At 37.5% G+C, this 14,195-nt stretch overlaps 1 protein-coding gene across 2 annotated transcripts in view; it reads right to left on the bottom strand.

The window, feature by feature from the left end:
* Positions 1–13,780, bottom strand: part of PTPN1 (protein tyrosine phosphatase non-receptor type 1) — a 42,064-nt gene extending 28,284 nt beyond the window's left edge. Inside the window, exon 1 of one of the 2 annotated variants that reach the window (XM_035900859.1) lies at positions 13,706–13,780. The gene's annotated coding sequence lies outside the window, so the exon portion shown is untranslated. Of the gene's footprint in view, positions 1–7,389; positions 7,458–13,705 lie in introns of those variants that run through there. The other variant, XM_035900858.1, reaches the window with a different exon arrangement.
* Between the last annotated feature and the right edge of the window lie 415 nt (positions 13,781–14,195).

The raw sequence follows: 14,195 nt of genomic DNA on the forward strand, positions 1-14,195 counted from the left end.
GAAAAGGTCCAGTTCACAGCTGCTTGCTTACGAACATGTACTCCTTGTTTAAAGAGCTCTGAACTCTAGTTTCAGTAATCAATGCACAAAAGTGTTCGCGTAGCTCCTGTATCTATTCAGCAGCAAAAGCATGGAACAGATACACTTGAACACACTTCTCAAACACAACACACCAGAACTGCCATGAAGGTTTTTTTTGTGAGCCCTCTGTGTTAGAAACAGTGACCTGGAGGCTGGTATTTTGGAGCCATATTTGTTCAGATGATGGAAGAAATGCCTTAGAATTCAAAGGTATTTTTTCAGCCAAACTGTACATTTAATACTACATCTTGGCCACACAGCCCAAGTTTCTTCTGAATATATTACACTACATAGGTGAGACTTTCAAAATGCTGACTGTCCCACCAACAGCCAAAATATCATTGAATTTACATGGCAGAAGTAGTGACAAGCCAATGTTGAACATACTTGAATATGAATTAATGGTCAGGTTTTAAAATTAAAACATAGGTGGCTCTACATGTATCAGATTCTTACTCTGCAGAAACAGGTATATCAGTTATGAATAATGAAAGATGAGGAGCAACACGCGTTATCACACTGTGTTTAAAACTGGCATTCACAAAGTAAGACATATTTAAGCCATCGTGGTTTTAGTTTACATGCATTATGTCAGTTTTTTATTAGTATTTTTATAAATGGGAAGGGTAAGAATAATGTCTTAAAATGTATTTCTATTGGTGAAAGCACTTTTTAAAATTTTTTATATTTTTAAGTTTTTACTTTTGCTAGAGACAACTGTGAAAAACTACCATAACATAAAAATTTGTGTTAAACCTTTAAAAGAACAAGCAAAGCAATACCAGTAAATGTTTAATATGAAAAAGAAAGGGCTCCATTCTAACGCAAGTAAACTCTGTTCACTACTTTGAAACACTGAGCAACTACAGTAAAGAGTTTAAAGCAATTTTTTTACCTCTCATAGCTACAGGGTCTCACTCTGCATAAATTATTTCATTCACATTGGGGACTCCAATTACCTAAAAGCTAAATAAAACTTTCTAATATATTTGCAAATGTTAAGGGAATAAAGTCACATCATGACTGTGATATGGCACATATTCAGACCATGTTGGTATCATTTTTGTATTTAGAATACTATGGGACAGGCAACAGCCAGATTTCCAACTTTCTACTAATTCCATCAAAATTCTCAAAGTTATGAGCTTGTATGTAGAGGAAATACTAAAACACACAAGAAAGGAAGTGGCAGGAATTGTTAAATAGGAAGTTGTGAACTCTGCATTACCTATTTAAAAAAAAAAAAAAAAAATATATCTACATCTTATTTAGTGGTAAACTTAATTTCCTTGAAGATGTTTGTACCATACGTTGTTTTACTGGCTTTCCTGAGATGCAATTTTTAAGTTAAAAGTGTGAGGGGGATTACTAGATTTATTTAGCATTAGGAAACCTTGTTCATTCAAAATGATGAGCCATATGTTACAACAGGTACCAGCTCCATAATGTAAGTGGGCTTCCCGCCTGCATTCTGTTTCTTCCCTACAAATCAGGGTATAATGCAAAATCCCATTGAGTTCTAATCCGTGGCATAAGAATGCCTCTGTTGGCCATTAATAAGATCACAGGCAATGGAACTAAAGATTCACTCTGCCAAAGCATACTCATTACACTATTACTCAAAGCTTTTTACCATTTCTAACATACTGAGATTCAAGTTTAAAGAGGATGTACAATTAACAGGATTGCACAAACCACGTTCATGCCTCTGCGTGCAAAGAAAGGCCAAACTCAAGCTTTGCTCCTACAACAGAACCAGCAAACAGTCATGCTTTTAGTAATTACGTTTTTCAGCACACTGCCCAAATCTGTATTTGGGAAGTTTTAAGTAGCTATAACTGCTTAAATACTGTTCCCAGAAAGAAGTTACAATTATCAAGAAAGACTTTTAGACCAAAACTTAAAGAAATACACTGGATTACAAATTCACACGAACAGCTTGTTTCAGTTGAAAGCTGTTTAACATGGCTGTTGCTATTATAATCACAGATGCCTCCTTCACTGTACTTATAATATTCAAATTTGGAAAGGAAAATTTTAGTGATGATTAAAAGCACACTGAATTCATTGAATGGTGCAACCTACAGGTTGCCAAGCTACTGCAATGCACACAAAAACCTGCCGAGAACAAACAGTACTGCTGAAAACAGATGTTAGATAAAGCAGAATTAGGATACTCCTGTTTTTTCACATGACAGTCCAATATGTGTTTAGGAAACCAATCTAAGCTAAGCTAGTTTAATATTAAAGCTTACAGCTTTCTAAACCCGAGATGATCAGCTCACAATCTACGGACCAAATACAGTTTGGGGGGTAAATCAAACACTGACGCCATTTCCCCTATTCCCACAAACGTGAGCCTACACATTTGTTTACCTGACTATATGACTGTCAGGTCATGTAAGGGCTAACAGGCCACATGACAAATGCACAAGCATGTTGGTTGATGACGGGGACAGAACAGACTGTCCAGCCTTCACATGGCTCCAGGACAGAATGGCTGGGCACCTCTGTTCTACACCGAGGTTTAACAGAAGAAGTTGCACTTAAAGCTCAGTGTTTACACAGCTATGTCCAGAGTAGTAAACTGTTCTCAGAAAAAAAAAGAGAAAAATCAATACTTTTTTGGAAAGAGAAACTTAACCCTTAAATGCTGACAGCAGAGATGCAACCTTTACTGAACTGACATTCAGAGATGTTAAGCTACTTAGATCCGAGGTAGGTTTATGAGCACTCTGCTTTACTAGCTGCCCTTCACACACAAATAATAATGCATATTGAGTCTTTAGTCACCGTAGTTATTAATACTGCATTTTACTTATCATAAGCATAGTTTCTAGTGTGTGTAGGCATTCATTTCTCACACAGGGAAGGTGAATAGAAGCATGTCTTCAGAAAACACAATGTGTAAGAAAATCTACCTATGGTCAACAAGCCTGAGAACTTCCTGTGGAAAGATACAACCCCTCCCTTAACCCAAAAGCAGCCATACCTTAAATGCTAAAAATTTATTCTGTATTTTATAATTTCTCCAAGTTGCAAAGCCATACTTTAAGACACTGGCAGAACCAATCCTGTGTTACTAGATATTGTTTTAACTGTCACTGCAGTGAGAGAGTTTTCACCTCCATCTGTGCAGGTTGTCTTCTCCCCATCCGAAAGCAACTCAGAGTTTAAAAAACAAATGTCAGTGTTAAACAGGCACATCAAATAATCAAGATAAGCTTTCACAGACATCCTAATGCAGGACAGATCAGCATTCTGCACTCCAGTACATGAAAAAGACTGCAAAACTCGACAAGCTAGGCCTTCAAAGGACTGTTTAATCCTCCCCATGCTAATGAAGCAGATTTGTGAGTGAAAATAAGTTGCGTGAATCAGATGAGATAAAAAATGTCTTGCCACTTCATGCATCTACTAATACTGGTAGTTTAAAATAATTCACTCTGAGAACACCAACTGATTTAGCAAAGCCAAGCAACTTCTATCTCTATAATGACAGCATCCTCTCTGGACATGCATGACTCCTATTCCTTTCTGTGCTCCTCTTTGACAGCCAGACACAGCGCTGTACCTAAGGCACTGCACCCCACCACTCCGCTAGGCTCACGCTCATCACGTTCCACTTCCTGTCAGCTGGAGCCAGTTATCAGTCTTGACTAAACATGATTTATAATTTGGTGGCTATCTCAAACCCTCATTCGCAGTCTTAGCACTTATCTGGAACACTTACAGAAAAGAAAAGTAGAAAATGCAGTAACTTCCAAACATCCTTAAAAACCCCTATCACATCCCTTTCCAGTCCCCTGCCCCCCAAAAGACCATTACACTGAAGGCTTCTGAGCACCAATCTACAAATAAAGCTTAGCGACTATTAGAATCACACACAAGTGCCACCTCTTACATAAAGAGTGCTGAGGGCAAAGCATTTTTACTGGAGATGGGCTTATTTTTCTCTAAGTATTCCAAGATAGATTTTTGCATGTAGAGAGATAGTTTTATATGGAAAACACATTGTTAGCAAAGACTTTAGTACAGGGAAATGCTAAAGATGTAGACATTATTACATGAAAACAATAAATGTTTGAGTGCTTGTTCCTAACTAGGTAGCAATATTAACTTATTTAGCTATTCTTAAAAAGAGAATAAGCACATTAACAGTTCTACTACCCAAAATCCCTACTTCATGTGGTAGAGAACTTAGACACAACAGCAAGTAAGGAATTTCCTGCTGTCAGTCCGCCACAGAAAAGCAGCCTGCACATTGGAGTGTATAAGGTAATCAAGTAAAGCCTAGCGTAACGAACTCGCTTCTAACGGAGGTTCTGAATGATAACTTTTACACAAATTGTAAACAAGAAATCAATGACAAATAAGGCGTAAGTCAGTAGTTTCCATGAAGTCTTTCTGCTCTGCCTGCTTCTTGACAAGCTTTAAAAAGACTTGTAAGATTAGACCCCTCCACTAATGCTCTCACGTCGGCTAATAAATCCAGTAACTTAGCAGCTGTAAAGATTTTACATATTTCCAACCTCCTGTTCCAGTCTTTCACCTTTACTGAAAACAAGACCAGCCTGATGGATACAAAACAAACAAGCTCTAGAACCTGGGGGTACCCCCTGAAAACAGCCCTATTCCTGAGCCTGCCTCCAGAGAGGACAGCTGACCGCCTTGGGTTCTGAACCTCAGGCTGCTCAGACCCCCTCTCCTCCCCAGCCGCAACTACCCATGCTCACCACCCGCTCTGCCTCTACCACACAGAGCCAGACTGCCACACGCGCCTTCATAATTTAGCTGTCTGTTAATAGGTGTCAGTTATCAGAGTGATTATTGTAGAAGAACCAAAAGCAATTTCTATCTAAAGGGAAATTATTGATGAGCCATCTATGTACTACTGCTCACTGGCAAATCAAACAATCAATCAACGCCCCCAACTCAATATTGCATTTTTCAGTACACTATCAATTCAATCACAGCTAATGTTGTAATACACAAGGATAAAAAGGATGGGTTTGCTGGTTCACAACACATGTCCTTCACATATTTACCGTACTAGTTTTGACACAGTACAAGGGCAGATCTGTTCTGGTCATGAAACACTTCAGGCCAATTCTGAGAAAGTATCAATACTGGGAATGAAAACATCATACAAGTTGAAACAAGATTCTTGTTCATAACGTCATCCTACAGACACTGCCGGGCACTGCGCAGTTGTAGGTAGCAACTGCGATTTAATGTGAAAATTTCCTGTTGTCAGAAGTTTAAGAAACAAGTGACAAAGTTGCTTTGCAATTTAATTAAACTGTAAAGGGAATAAACAAAAACATTTTCCAGACTCGGGTAGCTGTCCACTCCCCCCATCCTTTGCTGGTTAAAACTCTCCCCATTTTTCTTCCATTTCTGGAAATATTCAGAGAATTTCTAAAATGTGTGTGTATGTATTTTGGCTGTTCAATAAGCTATGTAGTATCTTTCCAGTTCTTGCTCCAATGACCCATTCTCTCCTTGTCTCCAAAAGAAGGTCCTCTTCCTAAAACCTCTTGCTCGTGTCAGAGTTCTGTTTTTCCAGTCATTTACGCCTGCGCGATGCAGAGCAAGGACATACAACCCTACGCAAGGATGGCAGTTTCAGTCCTACTTCAAGCAGCTGCAATGACTGTACAGAAGACAGTGGAAAAAATAGGCTCTACACTGTATAAGGGAATCAAGATCTTCTGAACTAGTATGGGTTATTTTTCCTGTCAGAAAAAGGAAGTATACTCTTCCTTAGTCAAAGATGCATTTTTAAAATAGATTTCACATTTTATTTCCTGTGATCACATTAAAAGGTCACACTGCTATGCTACTGTAACCTGTTACTGTGGGATTAGAAATGATATAAACAAGCAATTCTCATTCAAATGTGCACAAGGGAAGAAGGTTATGAGAACATTCCTCTTAATGTGTAAACCACTTGTTCTTGTTCCAAATAAATATAAGGAATCTGAGAAACAGAGTGTCTTTTGTAGAAAGGCTCACAGCATCAAGTACTTGATGAATCAAGCACTTCACAGGAGCAGCATAAAATTCTGGGAACTTGAGATACAAGAAAAAGCACCTGAAAGATCACAAATAGAACAGCTACTTCAAGCTCAAAATACTGCTATTTAGTAGCATTTTTAACAAGCAATTATTTTAGTCCAAAAAGCATAGCGAGCTATCTTCCCAGAGGGGACAGTTTCCTCTCTGCCTGCAGCGAGATCTGCATAGCTCCACACTCGCCACTAGTACAGCATGGAAGTTTTTCTATAACTGCATATACTGGCAGAATGCAAAACTTGCTTTGTTGCTTTATTTCCTCTCTCTACTTACGTAGAAACTGTTTTAACCTTCTTCTAAGTACAGGAAAGACTGCACCACACGATTCAAATCTGATTCAACAATCTCTTCACAGTTGGTGAGAGAAGTAAATCTTCCTGGTCATTGATCTCTTCACCCTCAGTGCTGAAAGCAACTTTTTACCCCTTGAACCACGTGTTCCCAAAGCATCCAAAACAACCAAGAGCTGAGACAACTATGGAACTACTTCAAGGCCTGGATCCTAACACAGAAGGAAGTAAGATGTCCTATTTACAAAGTAGAAATACAGTTTCAGTCCCTAACGATGGAAACAGGCCTCTGAAACAGGCCTCTAAGGTAGCTATTTAAGTAAATCCAGTATGAGATTAATGCTGGATTCAGTGGAAAGTTTTTTTTATCTCTCTACTTTCTTTCATGAAAGATATGCCCAACTAGAAAACAGTACTGTCCAAATATTTTTTCATTCTTGAGGTTAACAAATCAGCAACTAAATAACGTACATATTCAGTACCAGTGACACCAAAAAAATTCAGCTTAAACATACAGTATAATGATCATGCCAAGGACAGGTAGGAGACAGCAAGAAAGTATAAATTAAAAACAAAAGCCACCAGAAAAAAAAAACACAAACAAAACCAAAACAACAAACCACACACACAATCTGGGAGGAATTAGCATTGACTGACTTAGTGTTGATTACAAATATTTTGAGTTGAAAAATATAGCAACTTTAGCTGCAATGGCTAAAAACACGGACCTCTCAAGTAAGCTGGCTGTATTTGTGCTGCTTCCAGAAGTAGTTCCCCTCTTACCACTCATTACTCCACTACTTATGAATGCCAAAACAATAACTTACGGAAATAATGTGTTTATCAGTCCATATTCTAGAATAAAATATTGTGCAAGGTGAAAGCATATGGAAACAGAACCTACAGAATTAGAAATAAGAAAAAAAAATTAATTAAAAACCTTTCCAAAAGTTTCGTATTATGTTAGCTCATTTTCCTTCCCAGCAAGGACATCAGATCTTTCACTGCTGTCCTACGAACCTTTTTTCTTAAACGTAGAAAGCACAAACCAAGTTTGAAAGTAGATCAGCTATCACTATTAGCAGAATCACATGAATTTCCAAGAATTGCTTTTATCACTTTTTCTTAGTATAATATGACAGGCAAGCTGTTGAATCTTAGCTGTGTTTTGCGTGGGTGAGAGAAAAAGCACATCTAAATTCACAGGGTTTGGTAGAAAATGAATTGGCATTTGTACTACATGATCTACAAAGTGAACACACAAAGGCATTTTGATGCTGTATCATAGTGCCTCTCCCAGCCAAACCAGCAAGGGCATGTCTACTGGCACCAGAAAGATAAACAAAAAAATGTTTCTTGTGCACATCAACATGAAACAAGTTGACCATGACTTAAAAAAAAAAAAACAACCCAACCTCAATGGTTAAGTGCTATAAACATCAAAGCCTACAGATCAGATCAAGTTTGTATTATTAATTCCAAACATTGCAGAGAATCTGTTTCTACATTTTCATAAACTTGCTTCTTTTAGGAAAAAATGCACACATTGTTCACTAGAGCTGCTTTCCTCTGACAGTGATATTGTACACATTTTTACAGAGGTGCAGATACAAATGTTCTAGTCTAATAGTTCCAGTCTAGTCTAATATTTTAAAAATAACAAAGCTTAAATTTATGTAATTCTGTAAAATGTCTGAACACTGACAACACATCAAATCAGCACTGAAAATGATACAAAACCTTAGGCAATCCTCTAACATTCACCTTGTATCTCAGTTTATACCAACCCTTTTCCAAATCAGTATTACAAAAATGAGCAGAATTAAGTAAACTTTAATATGAAATCCTATGCTCAGGAACATTCTAACTAACCACTCCAGCTAAGGGGTTGGGGGTTTTTTTGTTTGTTTTGTTAATTTTTTAGGTTTATGGCACAATATTCAATTTTCAAGTATTTATCAATTTGTTGTTAATAAGCCTTGTACTCAACTCACATTTAAAAAAATTTTCACTCTGTGCAGAGAACTTATCTCTTCCATTGCTGGACAACAGGCCTTTGTTTTAAAAGAGAACAAAATTACAAGAAAGGCTATGATCACAGGAGAAAATCCTCCTATGATGTTGAATTGCCTGAAGCATTACAGGAGCTGAGCTAACCTAATTTGCAGGTACTTAAAAAGACCCAAACACACAAAACCCCAAACCCTACTAGAAAACTACTTTAATATATTATTAGTAACAAAATACTGATATTGTATGCATGGTTTTGGTTCCTTCCCATCTGTGTTACAAAAGGCAATGAAAGTAATTTTGTGTTTAAAAAAAAAAAAAAAAGCTCTCTAACACTTTATTCAATATAAGTCTCATTTTGCATCTGGGGAAACTAAATAAAAAACTTGTTTATTTGACTACGGGGAAGCAAATTCAGCAGCATTATCTGGTGACTGAAACCACCCACCCATTTTTCACATTCACTGGAGTACAAGCGATAGCATGACTTCAAGCTTTTACCCCTTTTTACAGATTTTTTTTTTTTTGGTTTGTTTGTAAAGTCTTTCCTCCTCCATTTTCTTTTAATTAAAAGATGTCTACTTTCAATCATACATGAGTTCTGAATTTTAAGGAATCAGTTAGTATCCTCACATATTTAATGAGGCTAAATTCACAATCCAAATAGATTATTATGTCACACTAGTGACACTGATCTAAAACCTAAGAATTCCTATGTTTACAATAAAGTAGCAGTGATATTTCAGTGTAAACCACAGCTTAGAAAGTCTCAGCTGAAGGGAACCCTTGGAGAAAGTCCATTTGCAAAGCAAGAAAAGATTTCATGTTAATGTTTAGTTAACTATAGGATGAAATGTTAATTCAAACCTACCCAGTTATTCTTGTTTCAAAAATACTGGTCCACCACTACCACATTTTATTCTCTACTTACAAGGGCTATTTCTATTTGAATTTAACATCATTTGGCATATGGCCAACACTGCATTCTCCTTAACTGTCAGTTTCCTTCTATATGTGTACCCTTACAGCAGACAGGGAAAAGAAAGAGGAATAAGTAACATGCAGAAGAACACACTAAAATCAATAAAACCTCCTGAAGGTGCTCAGAAGCAAATGTAGTGCTGTCTGCACCTTACATGATTTCTAGATTTTTAGCATATTATATCCCCTTAACAGTAAGCCATAACAGGCTCCATTTTTCCACGTCCTACTTACAGCAATGCTATCACAGAAGATTTGGATTCAAGTACTTAGATTTTAAACTCTGAAAAACAAGCCAAACTAAGCGGCTCCGTAGCTCCATGTAATGGGACTTGCGCAATCTCACATTTGCCATCAGTAGACACAACTGGTCTCAATCTGAAAAAGTTAGTAGTATAACTAACCAATATAGCAGAATGCCCTGAAACATCCTCAGTAGCAGAAAACATACTATCACTTGTAATTGAAAGTAAACTCTGGTTTTCCCAGAGAGGATATTGACTTTGCAAGCCACAGCAACTTAGCTGCCTCATCACTGTTAGCCTCTCCCACACCTGTATCAAGATTCAGTGGCTGTATAGCACTGGAAAACAGAATATCTTTATCTGTACTGAAGGAAAAAAAAGACTCCCTGTGACAATCAGTTCTAAAGTAGCTTTCCATAACCAGAGCCAATTAAGCTAAGCCTCGAATGAATCAACATAGCATGAATTAAGAAGTGGCAAGGCATGCATGCAGAGACCTGCATTTTCAAGCAGCAAGAACTGGCAGAATAAAGCACAAAGATGTATTTATAATAAGTCATGCTCATGCCACAATTCATCTGCTGCAAAGAAGTTAAAAGTTTTTTCAGCACCAGAGCAAAAGAGTAACCCAAATGCTTATAGACTGCAGCAGCACAAAGTCTGAACTCTCGCTGCAGCTTATAAACTGAAAACACTAGAACTTCCTGTTCATTTACTTTAAATACACAACACAACCACACTATTATAAGTCTACCGGGTCAACCATTTCACAGTTTACTTTCAACATTAAAATCTATCTACATATTCTACAAATACTTTTCCAGAGAGTACATGAAAAACTTCCCATGCCTTTTCTCTCTTGAGAGAGAACAAGCCAAAATACGCACAATAGCTTTCTATCTTCCTCCCATAATCTGGATAAAGCTTATTAACTTTCAGTTTGTAGTGTTTTAGTTTAGCTTAGAGAGGGTTGGGAAAAAAGTAACATTCACATTAATATTAGTTTAAAATACCCTCAAAAATTAATAAAGAAACTGAGAACAGTTATGTGTCTCTTACAGGCCTCAAACCAAACTGTAACTATACTTCAGCTTTCCAGAGCACAGACAACAGTATTGTTAGTTCTGTTTTCAGTATACTCTCTTCCAAACATATTTGAAAATCTAGGCTATATGCAGTTCTTTCTTACTTTATATTCTACTGACTACAAAAATTAGAAGAGTGCACATTTTAGTTTAATTTTGCTACCTTCACATGCAAAACACTGTATGAGCTGTCCCCATAGAAGTTTCTATGAAATCAAGCGTCAGCTCTGCCTCCATCCATATTGTACTGAATCCCTAGCTGAATGGCAGAACGGTAAATAATTTGGAGGTATCTTTACTGTTACTGATAAGCACATCAAAGTTAATATCATTAGTCAACATACTAAAGTCAACATATCTAGTTTATCTAAACACAAGAAGCAACTCTACCAGTATTTGAGGGTTGTGTTTTTAAGATAATATCTCATTCTATCACCATGTGTAAGAAGTCAGAAACTAAAACACCTCCTGAAATTCTGAAAGACTTCTGCATATAAAATTACTATGAAAATCTGATACTGCACTCACTGTGAGCAAATGAAAACTCAATGTTCCTTTGATACTCTGGACAAACATCTGTATCGTTTTCACCCCTGCTCTAACAGCAAGCCTAAACTGTGCTTTTCTTAGCTTTGGGCTATTGCTTTTTTGTTGTGACATCTCCAGAGTGAATGCTTTTCATTCCTATTGATACTTCTAATGATATTTATGCAGGGTGCATATAATTCACTTACCCATAAGCATTTGTTTTCTGTTACATACCTTTACCACAGTATCACATTGCAAAGCTCATATTTAATCTGCTGTCTATTTTCCTTTAACGAAAGCTGAAGTATAGTTACAGTTTGGTTTGAGGCCTGTAAGAGACACATAACTGTTCTCAGTTTCTTTATTAATTTTTGAGGGTATTTTAAACTAATATTAATGTGAATGTTACTTTTTTCCCAACCCTCTCTAAGCTAAACTAAATTTGAATGGGAATTTCTTATGCTTAGGTTAGGTCTCATTTTATTAGTTATCTTCTAAGTACGTTTCTCTACAATACAAGCAATGGCCAGAACCAGACCAGTCCTTTTAATCTACTGGGTCTCTGAACAACCTTTACAGGATCTCATGGCTCACAGTTCTTGTAGCAAGTAAATCTAGATGAAAGTAAGGAACACTACTGGGCATTTAAAAATTACACATTCAGCACCCAAGTCATGACCAAGTCATGACCACAAATCACCTACGCAAGGTCTTCATTTTGAAATGTTTTTGTCTCCAACCTGTGATTATTTCCCTTAAAAAAAAAAAAAAAAAAAATCTAAGTTTTATTCTTTCACAACTCTACTATTATCATAGCTGAACATAGCTTCCCCTTGTCCAAAAAAAAGAGAAAGAAGCTTGGACAATTTTAACCCTTCCAAGTCACGTGGCACCCAGACAAGTCTCCTTATAGCCATCCTTTCATTTAGCTTCTCCTCCCTGTAGTATTCATAATTCCTCCCCTAGATGCCATGCAGTTCTTTATCTCTAGATAATAGATTTAGCCAAGAAACAAGAGGAAGTGACCATTAATTTGCTTTATGCTTCATTCAGAATACTGGTGAACATTTTTGGATTTTAGCAGTTACAATCATAACACCTAGACACTAGAAGCCTGTGATACAATTAATTTGGGAAAAGACTTTTTTTCTGCACCAATAACATACATTATTTGTCAGACAAAGATTCGTATTTGTAGGAAAACTGTATTGTTAATGTCACAGCCCAGACATTAAAAGCATGGATTATAGTGAAGTACACTGTTCTTCCAGATGTACATCATCTGCCAAGATGTCATTTTCAGCAGCTGATATTTAAAAGCAGGATGCAGTTGAGAAACTGAGTTACATGACATAGATGCACATAGTTACTAATCAATCCAAAGGAAAAGAGAAAAAGGAAAAAAAACCACCTCTCAATGCTTGTCAATAGTTGGATACAAACCAAAAAAATCACTTTGCTTTTTTTTTTTTTGAGTTGAATTTTAGTCCTCAGTGAAACCTTGTCCTGTACCACAGTCTGAGCAGGCTACTGAGTCACATCATTCAAATAAAGTAGGACAAAAATATCACTGAATGCTGATCCCACATTGAAAATATGCCACAGTCCTCCATTCTCCTTATACATTTCACTTCTGTAATTAAATCATACCCATAGAAAAATACCACCTCCATTACAGAGCTATATTACTCAAAATAATTTCCTGAGCACTAAGCCTGCAACATACCAAATCGTCAAGAACAGTTTAGCAAAAACATAACGTCATATATGCACATGACTTTCAACTGATACAGTTAGCAAGCACTGAAACTCTGCAGGAAATTAAATACTCTAACAAAAAATGGACCTTCTGAAAAGCACACTCAAAATTTCATGCTTATTCTCTAATTGCCAAACTGGAGATGTTCATCCTGCAAGCTACTACTTTTAAATCTTTTAAAACTTGCCTGCTGTGATTCTGAAACTGGAGTTCGTGTATTTCACTTTTATAAAACTCCACTGCTTTTAAATGTCTACTTCCAGAAAAATTCATAGTGAACGGGAAGCAAAGACCAACTTCTACGTTGCAAATATGAACTTAAAACTCATTAATTTATGCAATACACCATTTTAAACATTCAAATGGATTTTACAGTAGTGCTGCCTGATCTGACGGAATGCATCTGCCCGACCATTCATGTAATTCATCTTCTCTTAAACTTCATTTTGGATAATTGCGCAAAGAACTTTTTAAAGAGAAAAGCCCTAATTTCTCATGGTTGTATGGGTGAAGCTCGATCCAGTCATTGAATAGTCTTACAAGCATTCACATTTGCCACACAGGTTTTTTAAAATGTCACAAAAAATCTAAATGTAGTAAACGATATAATAAAAAATAGTACCAGATAATTGCACAAGCATTACTAACAAGCTGTTTTCAGGGTCTGTTGTATTATTGAAGTGACTGAAAAGCTAGGTGCATGCAATGCTGCCCATCACTGTTCTTGTGTAAAAAAAAAAAAAAAAAAAAAAAAAAAAAAGACAAATACGAGACTTAGATTTACGCGCACAAGGTTAGGAAGGGGGCAGTTTTAAAAGGTTACTGAGAATTTATGCCCGTGCGTAGCTCCCTGTGGAGCCTGGAGCGCGAAGAGCGTGGCTGAGAGATCCGGCAGAGGAAACTCCGTGAGGCTCGCTCGGCAGAGCAGGGGTGCTGCCCCGCTCCCGCCCGGGCAGGCCCGCAGGGGCAAGGGAGCGCAGCTGGACGCCCCCGCCCCGACGCGCAGCGGGGTCCCCGCCGGCACCTCCCGCCCACGCCAGCCCGGGGGAAGAAGGAGGCGAGGGGCTGCGCTCCGCGGGGGGAGAGGCGCTCCCTCAGGGGCCTCCCTCTGCCCCCTCAGCGCCGGGCGAAAGGGGAA

This window comes from Egretta garzetta, unplaced genomic scaffold (genome assembly GCF_000687185.1).
Source record: "Egretta garzetta isolate BGI_Z169 unplaced genomic scaffold, ASM68718v1 scaffold188, whole genome shotgun sequence".
Taxonomy (NCBI): domain Eukaryota; kingdom Metazoa; phylum Chordata; class Aves; order Pelecaniformes; family Ardeidae; genus Egretta; species Egretta garzetta.